Here is a 13922-nt window from a genome sequence, read left to right as displayed (position 1 = left end):
GCAGGCGGTCTAAATATTAAAATTTACTTTATGCAAAAGTGAAAAATAAATGCGACAGTCTTAGATTTGATGTCCTCTCAGTTGGTCGACCTTTGTCAAGCCCACAAAACAGGACTTTTGCTTTAGCCTAATGAGCTGCTCGAAAAGTAAGCATCCTTAAATATGGAGTGAGAATGGTGTTGTCAATGAAATTGTACGAAAAGTTTGCAGAGCTTCAAAATGGTATAATCATTACATTTTTTCTTTCTGACCAATGCTTTAAATCTACTTAAAGGTTAGCAGCTTTAAGCAAATAAATTATTATTATTTGAGTCCTAGAAATGCTTTGGTGTGATATGTAACTCACAGTTCTGCAAATATCCTGCCTCGGCACTTCAAACGTTTATTTAGAATTGGCATTTAACTCTTCCACTCTCTGTAATAAAGTGGTAAGAATTTTCCAAAAATTCCCAGTGCCCCGCCTGTGTGCAATTCAAGTACTCTATTGTAATTCCTTCCACACCGCCCAACCGCCGCGCATCCTTGTTTATCATTTATGTTATATGCCAAACTTAATGAAAGGGCCGGCTGAAACGTGTAAAGTGCTTTTGGTGTCTGCCGATGGACCCACAAGCATTATAATGAAATGGCCCCATGTTAGGGATAACAAGTATGAAATGGGCGGCATTTGCTGGCTAGTCCAGCGTGATGTAATAGGGGGATATATAGCGGGGTGTGGAAAAAGGACTCCCCCTTCTGCCACTCCACTGCCGATTATTCTCTGTTTCTCTCTGGTCATCAGCATAATTTAAATGCTTTTTAATTTCGGGCAGCTAAAGTGCAACAACAGCAACATTTGACAGCGGTGTTACCCTGGACAACATCCCCCACATCCCGGGGATTTTGTGCCCCCCAGTCTCCATTAGAGCATTATGGCTTCCAACTAGGCCGTGGGTTTTAAGTGGACTTTTGATGCTGTCGCGTTTCTCATTACAAAAGCTGAATCAATATTAAATTTATTTTAACAACGGGCACGTACAACACTTTTGGTGGGGGGTTTGTGGGGTCTGTTTGTTGTGGTTGTTTGCATCATAATTTTTGGTCGAGGGTGTGGGCCAAAACCTGGGATCCCTCAATAAACAATTGTCTGCGGGTTTGTCGGCCACCGCGTCCATTCCACAATTATTAGCCAAAGCCAGGGGATATTTAGATGGCCAATAGAGCTGAAGGTTCAGCATTAGTACTGAGCTCTATAACTAGGGTTCTTTCAATCACTTTTGAGCAGTAAGCTGTAAGACTGAGGGAAAACTAAGTCTTATTAAGAAAAATATTACAATTTGATCATAAAATTATAAATATTGGTAGTATTGCAATAATATGTATAGTAAGTGCGATTTTATTCTTAAAATGATTGAGAGTCTTTGTTATATATATTGAGAGTATAACCACAGTCCATCTAGTAGAGCGAACTAGTTCCCAGTAATTTAGTACAAATCTGGCCATCAGGTAAATGGACCTGCTGCCATATCTCAGCTTTCCCTCTGCCACACCCTCCCCTCGACCATGGCAATACTTACCCTAATGCTTGCATATAAATTGGCTCACGTTTCCTTGGCTTTGAGGATTATTACACTTAAATTAGCAACTTGGGAGCTCAGCGCGTGCAATTCGAAGCAGGAGGAGTGGCTGGTGGGTGGGAAAGGGAGGTAATATTGCATAAAACATGCGTTTCGGGGGTTGCTCGACCATCCCGAGACGGTTACGTGCCTCAGCTACGATACTCCCCATTCTCATTGCCGTCAAGTATCCGCCCCGTGTATCTGCGTCTGTGAGTGGGTCCTTTTCCCCCTGGAAAATCTGACAAAATCAAATTGTTGCCATTTTTACGCATTTCATTTAATTTGAAGAACGTCCGGGCGGTCGAAACACCTGTGGGACCGGGACTGTTGGCCAGGATTCTGAATCGAGGATGCCCGCATCTGGGTGTGGGCCACTTTAAGTGGCACATTTGACGTTTTATGGGGGAAAATTATGGTGGGCCGGAAAAATGAAATGTGTGTGCTCATGTAATGAGAAAATTTTTGTGCTTTTGTTTAGCTTAAATTAGCTCGAGTGATGAGTTTTCTTTTCTACTTTTCCACTTGGTTTTATGAGTTTTAGAAATTGGAATGGACTTGGGGTGTAAAAATATATATCTATGTGTATATAAACTCTTTTATCACCAACTTCATTTACCGACCACTGTTCCAGACACTCAAACAGAGAGAATGATTTGAGCTTCATTTGCTTACATTAATTGAAGTTTTTTGGTATTTGCTCAGGAAGACCCGAGAATCCAAAGCCAGAACAAAGAAACACTTTGATGTCACCTCCCCGATGGCTTTCGGTTTTAATTAATTCTATTTTTTTCCCAGATGCAACTAGTCGGGTATCTTTGGTTTGTACTGAATTTTACATTAATCTAGCCATTGGGTTTTGCCATCAAACGATTTTTAATTCCATTTCGCTCATGCTCCTCGATTTTCAGGGGAGTGGAGAAGCGGAATGCCATTTGTAACAGAGACATTGTTAGCGGTGATCCAGCGACGACTTTTGTGGTCAATAATGAGAAATTCCTTTGGCTGCGCTTTGTAATCATCGAACGGAAGGCGAGGCGAACGAAGAGTCGGGTCCGGAAAAATCCGTGGCAAAAACAAAGGAAAGTATTTGCAGTCAATTCAATTAAGTAATGGCAACGAGCCACACAAAAAGTGCGGTTAAGTGAGGAGATATCCCCTCCATTTTTTGTGTACCGAATAATTTGAATTCTTGACATTGCCTTCCGCTTCCTGTTGGTTGGGCCAACACATACGCGTTTGTGTTGTGCTCCTGACATTTAAGCAGGCCATGCACGAACCAGAAAACCCCGAAAATCCTAAGACACAGAGGTTGTCAGGAGGTCCCTGGAGTGTCATGGAGTTGAGAACACAAACACTCTTGGCTTCTGCATCCCGGGGTTTTTCCAAGCACTGTCTTGCCAGGAGTTTTCTTTGCCTTTGTCTTTCGCTCAAGTTTTTGTTTTGACGCTTGCTTGATTGTCAGTTACATGTGCATAAAGTTATAAGCCGAGTCCACTTCACCGGCATGAATATGCAAGTCAGGAAGACATGGCCATGGTAAGTGCGGTTGTCTGGGGATCCGGGGAGCATCCTGAAATATTATTTGGAATTTAAATGGCCTTAACCGGGCTAAAATGCTGATATGAGCTACTCGAGGCAAGAAGCTAAAATGGAAAATTCGTTGCAGCTCTAAGTGTACAGCTTACATGGTCTGGGTGGTTGGTATTATGCTGCCGTATTTTGGCAAAAATAAATGTGTGCTAATTAATATTTAAGATACATTTTACATAGGTATAGATAAGTTGCAATAAACATAAGCACTTAGGCAGCTTAGCAAACTTAAATATCGAGTTATGACTTAACGTTTACTTACATACAGCATTTCCTCAAATTTTACAGCTCTGAAAACTTTAGTTGAAGCATTGATCCTTAATCGGTTCTACTTCCTCACTCCAGTTTTCCCAACCCCAAAAACTGCCTATCTAATTAGCTTTACAAGCGTTTATCCCTGGGCTTACTTTGTCTACGAACTCACCTACAATTTGTTCCAGAAACTTTCAACTTTCTTCATCAGCGATTTGCCACCTAATTGTTTGGACAATTAAATCATTAAAATGTTCAATGAGGAAACAAGTTCTTTTGTTTCCCGATTTTGGCGGCCTGCCACTTTCATCAATTATTTGGACGGCGACTTTGGGCTGGGGCTTTGCGGGAAATTCCTTGTTTGTCCGCAAACTTTTAATCAAATTAAGTCGCAGGCAAAGCCGGAAATGTAGCTGACACAAAGGTGGACATGTGGCCGGAAAAGCGGGGTGGGACCAGCAAACTTGGCCTGTCAACTGGCGGCGATTGCCGTCGACAAGTGGCGCTGTGGGCAGTCCCCGAAAGCCGCACAAATGCTCAATTAATAGGAGTTCGTCGACTTAATGAATCGGCGTAGGAATGCGCGCAGGAGCGAGGACAAGGACCCAGGATGATGTGGCTTAGGATGCTGGTGCTGTTGATGCTGCTGCTGCTCCTGCTCCTGATGCCCACCAGCTCTTCTTGGGCTCTTTGGTTCTTTGGCTAATTGAATCAAAGCAATGTCCTGGCACACGCGTCGGCTTAATTGCAAATTTGGAAAGCATACTTTTGGGCGTGCCAGCGGCTGTCAAAGACATTCAATACGGCCCACTTTGTTTGCCGCCTCCTTTATTTTCCTGCGCTGTAAAGTGGACAAACAGGCGGGCCGGCGGAACACAACCCTTTTGGCCCCCTTAAGTGCTGAACGGTAAAAACAATTAATATTATGACCTGCAGGCACATTATCTACCCGGTGCTTTTCGCCGCTCCCCCACGAATATCCATCCCTTGGCGCTTCGTCCTGTGTGTTTGTCTATCGCCTGTCACTGACATCCTGGCGAAAAGGGCGAAACGCTGGGCCACGGAATGGAGAGGGGGAAAGAGTCGAGAGTTGGGATTTCCCGGCTTGCCCTTTAAATGCTGGCTATGTCCTGCTGACTGGCTGGTATCCTTGCTCCAGCTCCTGCTCCTGCTGCTGCTATATGTTGGTTTAGAATCTCCTTAATTATGCACTTGTTTACTTAACACTAAAATGCGCTTAAAGGGTTCCTGGGGAAATAGACTGGAAGCAAGAGGACGGCTAAATAGTTGGGCACCTGCCGGCAAAGTTGCTTGAAATTCCAGGGAGCTTTGCATAAATTGTGTTCACCATAGATTATCAGAGAATCCCTCTTAATGGGGGTCAGGATAGTCCAAAAATGATTTCAAGTACCTATTTATTTAAGGCAAATAGGAAAAATTGTATACTTTCCCATGAGTGCACAAAATTGTATAGCTCTTTTGAAACATTTTTAAAAACTTCTTTTGTTCATGTACACTCTCGAAAGTGAACTAGCGCGGGAAGAAGATCTCGCATTTAATTCAATTTCAAGGCATTTTTAAACTAATTGGTAAGGAGCAATATAAGCTGATATCCCTTTGTCTTCTGCCAACTTTCTGAAGTGGCACCGAGTTTTCAACTGTGTTAACATGCTGGCAACGCAACTACTGCCGCTTGAAGTGCATTCAAATTCCATTATGCTCACACCTTCCAAGGAATCACTCGAGAAGGGATCCCCGACAAACTTGAATTGTTTGAGTGCCCGGGGCAGCGGTTCACATTTCGAGTGAATCCTCGGCACCCAGCTCCAGAATTTTCCATACTGGCTGAGGCAAATAATTGCATTTGCTGGCAGGACCTCAGTTGCCGCCACCGACAGCGCTCTTCTTGCAACGCAATTTCCTTAACAAGTTGCTGGGGAAACTTTCGGGGGCTACTTTGAAAAGCCAGCCGAGGAGTTAGGCGGTATGCGCCGACAATTGCGGGGCTTTGGCCATATGATATCAATTAAAAATTTGTCTAATTAAATTGGAAACTTGTACGGGCTGTAACGACGCCTCTGGCCAGCCGAGCCACTTGAACCCTGAACCCCAAATGGCTCTGGCAGATGCGGCAAGTGCCGGAACAAAAGCATCACCCACTCGACGCTAAATGAACATGAAGATGACTCTTTCAGCTTTCTTCTTAGCAAAATAGCAGCTCCTTCACCTAACACTGATTGCCAATTTGTAGTAAATTTCCAGACGACCACGCCCCTCAAATGTCAATAAATGCCGAAAGATATTTGACTACCATCGGATGGCGAGTGCACTTCTTGAGGTCGAAAGAACACTTTCCCAAAGCACTCTTATGTAAAAATCGAGGGGTGTTTATTACACAAGAAGAAATCATTCATTTTACTCAATTTAAATCATAAAAGTAGTGCTTACACCCATACCTTAAAAATTCCAATTAAAATATCATCTAATTCCGTCATAATTATAATTTTAGTTGGTAAGTTTTTTGCCCAGTGTATGGTCTGCTCTATCGACCTCTGCCTAATTGCTCGCTGCACTTTTTGGGTGCCTGGTTTTGGATGGAACAAGTTCAACAGGAGAAACCAAAGTCCATCCAGACACTCCATTGGAAGAAGCTGTTGATTTTTACTGCCAAACGAACACACACTCGCATATTAAAAGTTGCTAAATGGTCGTCGCTGGCTGGAGGGACAATGGAGTGCGGGGGTGAGATACAGTGAAGCAACCGAGGTCGAAGGGGTACAGTGAAGCACATGGGCACAGGGCGAAGTCAAGTCGAGTGATTGTCGGTTTGTTGCTAATGAAGTTATTGTCAAAACGGCAAAAAGGATTTTCGTTGTGGCTGCAGACAAAACCAAACAGAGATTGTGGCGGAGCAAAAAGAACAGGGTATAGTACAAGTTTTTAGGAACCACATGGGAACAAGCATTCAAATGCGGTTTGAAAGCATATATAAGTTGGCTTAAAGGATCAATAAAAGGTTAAGCCAAACTTACTAGCTTTACTGAAATAGATTCCATTTCACCATAGTTCGCAAAATATTCTACAAACCTAGCACTTTATTTAATAATCTTCTTGTTATTGAAATCCACCTCTAACTAATTTGACCCAACTATTCAGCACTGCTGCTGCTGATCAGCATACCTAATCCGGGATGAATTCCACTGAATGACGATGCACTTGCTCCACCACGGGAGACAATGCCAATTGCTGTTCGCCACACATTTTGACAGACAACCGTCTATCAGCAAACATTTCGCCACCGCTTTCCACATCCACCTCCGCCGTTTTCCCTTTTCCCAGCCCGCTTTTCCAGCGCCACACTCTCGAACCGAACAACCTGATTGCATTAAATCGCAAATCGAAATCGACTCATGTTTTATGGATCAAATGTGACTGTGAACCATGAATACTACGCTCTGTCCCTCGCAGTCCGATTGTCGGATCGAATGGGTTGGTATTTTGCATAAATATTCCCCAATGTGGATGGGATGGATGATGACGAGTTGAGTGTGGGATTTTTGGAGCCTTGTCCACAGGCTAAACACACATTTTCCACAACAATTGACGATGTTGTCGATGGCTGTGGCTGATGTATGTAGCTGCTGCAGCAGTGATTTTCATATTTGCGTGCAAACAGCAATCGTTACAGGGCAGCCATCCCTGGGGGCTCCAAACTGGGGGGTACTCCGAGCACACAGCTCGCCCAAAGACAATAAGCGGCAATGGCAACAGCAACAGCCACATCAGCAGCAGCAGCAGCAGCGGCAACATCCTCTATTCTAAGCTGTCTCGCGGGGCGAAAAACCCAAACAACATTGACGAGCAAACTTCGCTGGCAGTAAACGAACTTTGCCTTTGATTCGCTGCTAACTGGCAAAAAGGCAGCACACCGCCGGCTGGCCAAAAAAACAACTCCTTTAGAGAATGGCTAGTGGAGTGACCGAAGACAGGTCCCTGGAGGAGGACAAGACGGCAGCACACATATACTCGTTTATGCAAATGCCTAGCCAGCTCCTGCCGTGTTCCGCCTTCGCTCTTCTGGCCAATCTAACAACCATATTTGGCCACTCCGCTTGACAGACAACAAAAAGCCACAGTCCCACTCCCGGCGGCATCCAACGTCGGACGGAACAGGGAAGGCCACCGACCACCAGCCACCAGCCACCAGCCACCCGCCTTGGCCCGCAACGCCCCAAACATTTTGGTAGCCACCGGATCGGGAAGTATCCCCTTTGACTTGGCCAACTTGTTGTAAGGTTTTTGTCTGCGTCTCTTCTGAATCACATCGGGGTACTGTGATTTTTGTCTGTTTCGTTTTTATAGATACTTTACTTTCTTAAAAAGTTAATTACATTAAGAGTATTAAATCGCACCATACCAAGCCTATTTGCTTTAATGCTTTTTACAATTTTTCCCTTGGAGAACATTAGGAAGGGTATTGAAGGCTGGCATATCGACTGTGTCATCTCTGCCTTTGTGTTTTCTTTTTTGAGTGGTAAATTCTCTGCGGTATGCAATTTTCGCTTATGCAGGCAAGTGTGTGGGTCTAGACCCCCACAAAAATGTCCGTGTGTGTGTGTCCGGTGTGAGTGCCTAACTTGATTTACTACTCAAAACCCACAACTCCATTTAGTCTGTCAATATGTCGATTTGCCCCGCCTTGGTGTCCACCTCCTGCTCCTCCTTCCCTCATTTTTTGTTGGCTTCTCTTCTGTGGAAAATGCGCGTTTTGGTTACAAACACGCCAGCAAAAACAAAAACCAGTTGCTACAACTACCACAGCGGCAACAACAGGAACAACAGCAACACTTGCAACAGCAACATCGTTTGGGAACAGCAACAATACCAACTTTTCTTTCTTGTGTTTCAGCTTTTCCTACACTGAAAATAAAGTTGGCAAGCTATGCGTACGCTCGTATTTTTAAGTTTATATAATTCATAACTTTCTCTTGACTACACAATTTATTCAAATTAATTTTTGATTTATTATTGACTATTATTTTGTTTTCAGTGCACTTGTATATGTGTTTTCCCCGACTGGCTCTTCCATAATTGACTGCCTGTAAAATTCCTGTCATTTTATTTTTTTGCAATTTCGGTTTCTTTTCCAATGGTGCTTGTACGTATATTTCTGCCTTGTTTTTTGCAGATCTTTTTTTATTTTCAGTTTTCGTATCTGAGGTTACCCTGATGGGCGTGATTTGTGGGCGTAACGGTATTTAGTCTGTGGAAGACAAACCTTCTTTTGTTGTCTAGCCTTTGATTTCTGGTGGCGTTTTTTGCGCTGTGGGAAAGGACATTTGGCTAAGCTAATGGGTTCGAATGGAGCCGGAAAACCATCGAAAGATGTTTCGTGTTGAGGTCGGTTCTGGGCTTGGATTTCCATTTCCATGATTGGCAGCTGTGACATGGGAGGCGTTTTTCCAATAAGTAAATCATATTAGAATCTTAGAAACATTCCGATTTACAAAGAGACAGTCTTAATAAACATAAAATTAAAGACTAAAATCAAAATTAAACTTAATTTTCCCTATATAGATCAAACTGACGTTTGCTTACATAATTAAGCCCTCGGAATTTGGAAAATTCCTCTTCAATGTGCACCCATTCATGCATTCTGAGTCCATTGAAATTGCCCAACTCCTCAAACTGCTGAATTGCCTGCTACAAACATGACTACGCAATTAAGTTACGGTTTTTGTTGTCCAAATATTAGCACTTGCATTTTCAATAAATGTCCGGGACGCCGGCAACAACCACTCATCGAAGTCAAGTCGAAGCTCATTTGCATGGAAGTCGCTCGGAGTTGACTTGCGGGCGGAGAGACAGAAGCCAAAGCATTCGATAAGTTGGACTTCAGGTTCAGGTTCAGGTTCGGATGCAGATACAAAGAACACGCTTCATTTAGTCTGGCGAAGGGGGGCAGGATCCAGAGGAGGTTTCGGTGGTGCGACAGCAGTTGAAAGATAAACAACAATGGCACGCACTGATTTGACCGGGAACTTGGACCTGCACTGGATGGTTGGGTCGGACGAAACGGAACGGAGCGGAGCGGGACAGCCGAAGGACGTCTCCTGGCCAGGACAGCTGACAACACTTGAGCTTTGATTGGCAAGGAGGAGAGTCTCGGGTATTGGGAGGTGGAAGGTGGAAGGCGGAGTTGTGGGCCCGGCGAGACTGGGCAATTAGCTGAGAGAAATTCATCCAGAAGGTCCGGCTGAAATGAAGCTGAAGCGTTGAATGCCTCACTAAGTGCATGAATAAATAAACCGAGAGACACTTGACGGCACTGCTACCTACGCTCTGTCCACCAGCCACCAATCCCATTCGCCCAGGCCATCCGAAAACCCCCCTGCCATTCCAGCCAGCCCCCGTCCATGGTCAACACATGTTAACAACTTGATGGACGAAAAGTCAAACTGGCCAAAAGCTTACATTGTAAGCAAACTATGTGGATGAGGACTGGAGGTGGATATATTCACTAAAGTGAAGGGTACACTGGGAGACAGCAGTAGCAAAAGGTTTCATTGAATTATATATTAATTTTTAAATTATTTTAAATTAATACTATATAGTTTTGTAAGGGTTTAAAGGTCAGATTGTGCACATATACCTTAAACACTCTGGCTAAACTCACTTATATATTATTCATAGTGATTATTTTTCGCTGTGTACCAAAGTCCGGTGACGAGCTAAGTGCAGGAGAGTGAGGATGTGTTGAAGGGACAACCTCAAGCCGCAGAGTTAAAAAAGCTGTGCTGGGGACACACGAGAATATGCAAATTGAAAGGCAAATAAAATTATTATTCACATTTTTGGCATGCCCCATGAGCACTAAACTAACAGCTGAGAACAATGGACAACACGAAGGGGTTTCTTTGGGAACGGACGAAGGAGCTTTGAAGAGGGAGCTCAGCTCCATAAAAGTCATGATGATGATGATGATGTTTATTGGTGATGGCTGAAATGGGTTGGAAAAATGCATAGTTGGGCATTTAAGCATTTGTATATGGAATACTTCCGAAATATTAAATTTATTCATCTTTGCTTTCTTTCAAGCACCTGAAAGTAACTAACTAACTAACCCCACTGTCTGTCAACGAACAGTGTCCTCATTATTCAACTCATTAAGGTATTAAAAATTCACTTAGCTCTACACTTAATGGACAATGGCCCCGAGTCCTTCCCGGGGGATAAGGACAATAATTTCGACAGTCTGGCAATTGCAACTACTAAATAACTAATTGCCCGAGTGAACAGGTCGACGATGACAAACACGAACAACAGTGGAGATAAGTGCTGCATTTATCTGCTGTCTGCCAGTGGAGAACAACAATTTGCTTTATGTATAAATTAAATAATGAAATTTTGCTAATTGCCAACTACCGAACGAGGCGAAGTCAGAAGGATCTTGGGGCAAACTTGAGGCTTTAATTCAATTTTTAATGCCTCAGTTTTCGGGCAGCATGAATAAATACGGCTGGCAAACAGGCGAACAAACATGTAAGTCATGTATATGGGATCCATGTGAATTCGTAATCTTATCGAAAATCTTGGCAAGAAAGCCAAATGCCAATATTTGTCTGGCCCCAGTTGGCCAACGATTGAATCAGTGAGTAAGTGAGTGAGTGAGTGAGCGAGTGAGTTGTTCACTTAACTTTCTGAACTGGCCAAGACAGGATTTTCAATTAAAATTGATTTTATGCAAATTTTCAATTAGACCAAAACACACACACATATGCAGACACGTAAGGGCGGCAGACAAACAAGCAAACAAAATTGTTGTCAAGGAGCTGCCAGCATATCCTTATCATAGTCATTCACTTCGGACTTGGGCAAACCAATTGAGATAAATAGATTTTAAGTTGGATACCATTTTTTTTTCGTTTCTTTTTTCTCTGACAACATGTCTGGCCAAATGGGGAAACCCCCCGAAGCTTTTTGCCTGTGAATGCTGATTACGTAATTGCATTTTAGACGTCGCAAAATTTTCGTACAACATTTTGGCGTTTACTTCATTTGCAGCGCCTTTCAGCTTCAATTAGAGCCATATACGAGTGTGTGTGGCTGTTTAGCTGTGTGTGTGTGTGGGTGTGTGTGTGAGGAAGGACGTTAAATGTTTTCCAGCATTCACTAATTGCATTAAAAAAGAAGTTCGCACCCCCATCTCCAAGCCATTTCACATCGCCGTCTGGCGCTTTCGTTAAATTATACAAAATAGAACAGACAACAAGGGTGATGGAGTTTGGGTTGCAAAAGGGGCTGGTCACGCCCTCCGACGGATGAGCTGCTCCTCCGTGCCCCGTTAAGTTGCAATTTGGTTGCATGTCACTGCGAAATGCTTTCAGACAATGTTAACCAGCAGGAGCAGCAAAGCAGGAGCAGCAGGAGCAGCAGGACACGGCAGTCAGGCGGCGGACAGGCGGCAACAGGACAATTTATCCACCTGCTCGTGCCAATGCATTAGTCAGGAACACTTTGAACAGTTTGGCAAGCATTCCATTTGCTCACCTGGGGTGCATGTGATATGTATGTATGTGCCAGGACGACAAAATGGTGAGTAAGCGAAGATCCAGTTAAATTAAAATCTATAAAAATTAGACGTATGAGTTCGCAAGAAGAGCTGTTTTGACAGGGCTTCTTCATTCAATCCTACTAATTGATTCAATTAAGTTAGGCAATAGCAATTAGTTAACCAATGGCAAATGTCATATTATTTTGGTATGCAAATGCTTAAATGCCTGTTTTTAAAGCCAGTGCACACAGTTCGGGGCAACGAAATGTAAACCTATTGCACTACCAATTAAACACTGCCCCAAAGCTGCCAGCAGCATTTCAAACGAAAGTGATTTCGTTGAAAACCAATTTCGATGTTGACACACAGGTAACATTAACCCATGAAAGCACGACACTGAAAAGTTACACCTAAAAGTGTCAGCGACCAAATCCCCCCCATCCTCCCCCTATGTTACCAAACACAATAAAAACCAAAAAAAAAGGGAATATTGTGAAAAGCCGAGACCCAAAATAACTGGCAGTCAAACTGGGTGAACCTTTCGATGAAACTGAGCCGCAAAATTGCTTTTTAATGCCACATCGACACTCGCCAATTGGAGTGAGTGAAAAGCACACATCGGTGCATCTCCCTCGCTCCCGCTCTATGGCCCCAGGAGTTTGCCTAATTTCCGCTGCCAGGCATCCGAACTAAGCCATCAGATCAATGGAAAACTATGTCAGCAGAAAGGATTTTTGTGTGTTTAAATTCAGTGCTTCTACGCTGCCAGAGGGTATGAACTATTTCAAAGGAAGCATGCTTTCCAGGAAAATTAAAAAGAAAATTATGGAACACTATTCTGTGGGCTGAAAACTATTTCCTCCCTTTTTTTGCAGCATATTTAATATTACTAACCCATAAGGTAGTGTATTTATGTAGGGTATTTAAGCAATCGCTCACAACATGTTTTTCATTTTTCTGTGCAGTTTTTGCCGACTTTGTTCTAATGCCGTGAAAAGCGGGTTAAAAAATATTGAATCTAGTGAAAGTTGCCAACCATCAAGAGCAATTAGAAAATTGAATAAAGGATTTCGGACATATGACTAGAAGGTGAGTACCATTGAAAGCGGAATTATGCGAGTATATTCGACTCGGCAAGTTTGAAGTTCTCCGACATTTTGGCATTTCGGAATTTCAGCATTTTGGAATCTGCCGGTCGGCAGTCATAAAGCCCAGGAAACATGGCCATGGTCTTCATGCCGGCTCAACACTGACAGGTGTAAATTGCCGAGGCTTAACAAAAGCCACTGCAGAGCTTTGAGTAAACAGGAGGAGCAGGATGTGCTGGATGTCCTTGGTGTGCGTTTAATTAATTTGACAACACAGTCCGGCCCATCCACGCAGCTCGGACTTATCCACTGGGCCCGGCTAAAACTCTCCAGGAACGTCACTTAATTAATTTGCCTGCTTGCCGGCTGTCCATCAGTCCGGCTCTCTGTGTGCACTTAATGCCGGAAGTTGAAGAAATACGGCCGCATTCGGTGCTCTGCTCCCTGGCCAAATTTCATCACATGGCCGAAAAGGCAAAGATCTCGGCCTGTGTGTGCGGTGTGTGTAAATCAATCAAAACGCTTCCGCCGGGGCAGGTTGACTGCCACACGAGCCGGGAGCTGCGCAACCACTCAATTTATGGCAAATCTCATGCGAAAGTCTAAGGAGCTTACAACGCCCCGAAAATGTTTACGCATTTTTAACCCATTATGTGCCATGCTCAGCATCCTGGCTTCCTCGCGTCGATCTAAGCTGCTTTTTGCTGCTCTTGCTCCACTTTGGGCGCCACCACCCATCTCGCCACCCCTAATGCCCCTATATCTATGTTTCTCTGTGTGAGTGATGCCGACAAACTCATTAGAAGCCAAAGGCAAGTCATAAATTTACAAACAGTCCAG

This window comes from Drosophila mauritiana, chromosome 3R, assembly GCF_004382145.1.
Source record: "Drosophila mauritiana strain mau12 chromosome 3R, ASM438214v1, whole genome shotgun sequence".
NCBI lineage: Eukaryota > Metazoa > Arthropoda > Insecta > Diptera > Drosophilidae > Drosophila > Drosophila mauritiana.
Note: the sequence above shows the minus strand (reverse complement) of the source record.